This window comes from Corylus avellana, chromosome ca1 (assembly GCF_901000735.1).
Source record: "Corylus avellana chromosome ca1, CavTom2PMs-1.0".
Classification (NCBI taxonomy): domain Eukaryota; kingdom Viridiplantae; phylum Streptophyta; class Magnoliopsida; order Fagales; family Betulaceae; genus Corylus; species Corylus avellana.
Window position 1 is genome coordinate 26,009,380 of NC_081541.1, and position 3,411 is coordinate 26,012,790.

Here is a 3,411-nt window from a genome sequence, read left to right on the forward strand (position 1 = left end):
GATAGAATTAATGTTTTAATTTACACCATAATAAAACATTTTATAGAAATCCCTAGTAATATTACATCCAGAATTCATGACCAACTAAGTAACCTTAGGTGTCCAACCTTAAGTGATTTTAGATGGTATAAAGATGTTTTTATGTCAAGAGTAATGTTAAGTGATGATTGTAAAAATGCTTTCTGGAAAGAGAAATTTATCAATGGTCTACCAAACCTATTTACCTATAAAATTTGTGAAGAATTAAGAAATAAAACTGGAATTATAGAATACAATAATCTCACCTACGAAGACATCATAAGTACAATAAGTAAAATAAGATTAAAAATGTGTATAGATATGAAGATAAATAAAAACTTGAACAAAGAAAAAAGAGAAGCAAAATATGAGATGAGAAATTTTTGTGAACAATATGGTTTACCTCCTACACGACCCTCTAGAAGGAAACATAAGGATAAATATATAAAAACTATAAAACATTATAAAAAGAGTTACAGGAAAAACAAAAACTTTGAACCAAATGAATATTACAAGAAAAATAAAACAGCAAGAAAATATTACAAAAAATCTAAAAATGAAAAATATGACAAAAAGAAAGTAAAATGCTTCAAATGTGGAAAGACAGGCCATTACAAAAATGAGTGCAAAGTAAAAGATAAAATCAACCAATTGAAAATTTCCAATAAAGAGAAAGAAGACTTGTATAGAATCCCCGAACTCAGAAATTCAGATTCTAGTGAGAATGAGGACGAATTTTTTAACACCTCAACAGATTATAAGTCAAGTCAAAATTCTAGTAATTCAGAAATAGAACTAGGTTGTAAAGATTCATGTCGTAAAACAAAACTTAAGATAAATGTATTAATTAAACATGAAGAAATGCTAATCGATTTAATAGAATGTATAGAAAACCCAGAAACTAAAGCCAAATACCTTAACAAATTCAAGAGTAATTTAATAAAAAATGAAACAAAAAATGGACCAACAAAAATTACAAAACCACAAATTTGTATTGATAAAATCCTCAGCAGATTTAAATCAAAACAAAGGGAAGTAATCATCCAAGACTTACAGCATGAAGTCAATCAGATCAAAATATAAATAAAATATTTAAAAGCCAAAAACAAAGAGTTAGAACAAGAAGTAATGATTTTAAAGATTAATAAAAAATTTTCTGAACAGAGTCAATCTTCAACTAAAAGTTTAATCTTCAAAGAAACTACAGATGAAAAATACTTAAACATAATTGACAGAAGCCTTTTTCAAAAATGAAACTCTAGATTCACAATCATTATTAACAACGAGTTCGAGTTTGAAGTTATAGCTTTGATAGATTCAGGTGTAGATTTAAATTGTATCTAAGAGGGAATGATACCTACTAAATATTATTCAAAAACTACAGAACATTTATTATCAGCCAATGGCAGTAAAATGCAGATAGATTACAAGTTGTCTAAAGCACACGTTTGTCAAGATAATGTTTTTTTCAAAACTTCATTTATCTTAATAAAAAATATGCCTGATTCAAAGGTCATACTAGGAAATCCCCTTTTATGTCTTTTGTATCATTTTACTACAGATCACAAAGGAATTACCACAGAAGTCTTAGGAGAAAAAGTAAAATTTAAATTTTTTATAAAATTCCCTGGCTCTTCAAGTGGGATTATGTCATTGATCAAGAAATTTGCAAAACAGACATGTCTGCTGGTGGGACAAATTCAACATTCATAAAATACTTTCCTCAATACAGAGAGAATTTCCATCCTTCACAACTCAAAACCAATTCCTGGCAAATATATCACATTTACAGACAGAAATTGCAGCAACCACGGCCCAAGTCCAATGTAAAGAAGACCTCAAGGATCTTTGCAGAAGCCTTCTCCTTAAAGCTGAAGGGATTGAGTATTATATATATATATATATATCTATCTCTTACGGAAACAATAAAATTAATTACAATAATCATTATACACATAGAGATTAAATTTTGTTATTAATTATTAATTGTGATGGACATGAATTTTCTCCAAACCGGTATGGAGGAAATCTAGATTAAATTTGATGTGCATTTTAAATGTTTATAAACACTTGGCACTATTTTATATGGGTTGGAAGATATTTCCTCCATACTAGTTTGGAGGAAATTTCTGCATGTCCAATTGTTATTAATCGTTAATTTTTATTAAAACTTTTTTTATCAAATTTTTGTTATTAATTGTTAATCATTATTTTGTTATTAATTTTTATTAATCGTTAATTTTTTTTTTAAAATACATAATTATTATTATTATTTTTTAACGTGTGAAACAATGGCACGTCAATAAATATTGACGTGTCAAAATGACACGTCAATATTTATTGACGTTGCGGAATGGCATGTCAATAATTTATTGACGTGTTAAATTAACACATAAATATTTATTGACGTGCTATTTTGACACGTCAATAAATATTGACGTGTCATTTTGACACGTCAATATTTATTGACGTGTGATAGTTTACCACGTCACTATATTAAATTATTTAAATATAATTTTAAAAAATTAAATTGAATTTAAATTTAGCAACGTGGCAATATTTGACACGTTGCTATTTCTTGACGTGTGGAATGTGACACGTCACTAAATATTGACATGGCAAAATGTGGGTTACTATTTGCCACGTGAAAAACATACCCTTTTCTGTAGTGTATATATATTGAGAACCGAAAGATAAGCACAAAGAAGGAATTTTGGAGAAGAAATTAGTTGAAAGGAGAAGGAGAAATGAAAGAAATTAAGGAAGAGATCTCTTCTAGAAGAGGAAAAGAAAAAGAAAGGAAAAAAATGACAAAACAAACCCCATCAAACTTATTTGAAAAAAAAAGGCCATGGGCACACGCAGGAGGAGAAAGAAAAAGAGGAGGGAAAAGGACAAAAAAAGAAAAAGGGGTCCAGTTGGGCTCGCACCTTCTCAATGAGGTTTCTTGACGTGTCCACAGTGGACACGTCAAGAAAGTCATCATATAATGAAAGCATTGCATAATTTTTATTATTAATTAATAACCATATATATTTTGTTACCTAATATTAATTATTTCCAAATAAATTAAAGAACACAAATTAAGTGCATATATATAATAACCATATATAGTGAAAGCATTGCATAATTTTTATTATTAATTAATAGCCATATATATTTTGTTACCTAATATTAATTAATAACCATAAATTAAAGAATTCAAAGCACATATAATAACCATATATAGTGAAAGCATTACATATAAGAGACAAGAGAGCATTAACTAGTTTTATAAAATTTTAATAGGTTTGAATATATCTCTTAATATATGACGACATATACCAATTATACATATACCAATTAAATTTTGTTACTTAATATATGTACCAATTAATATTGTTATCTAATTTT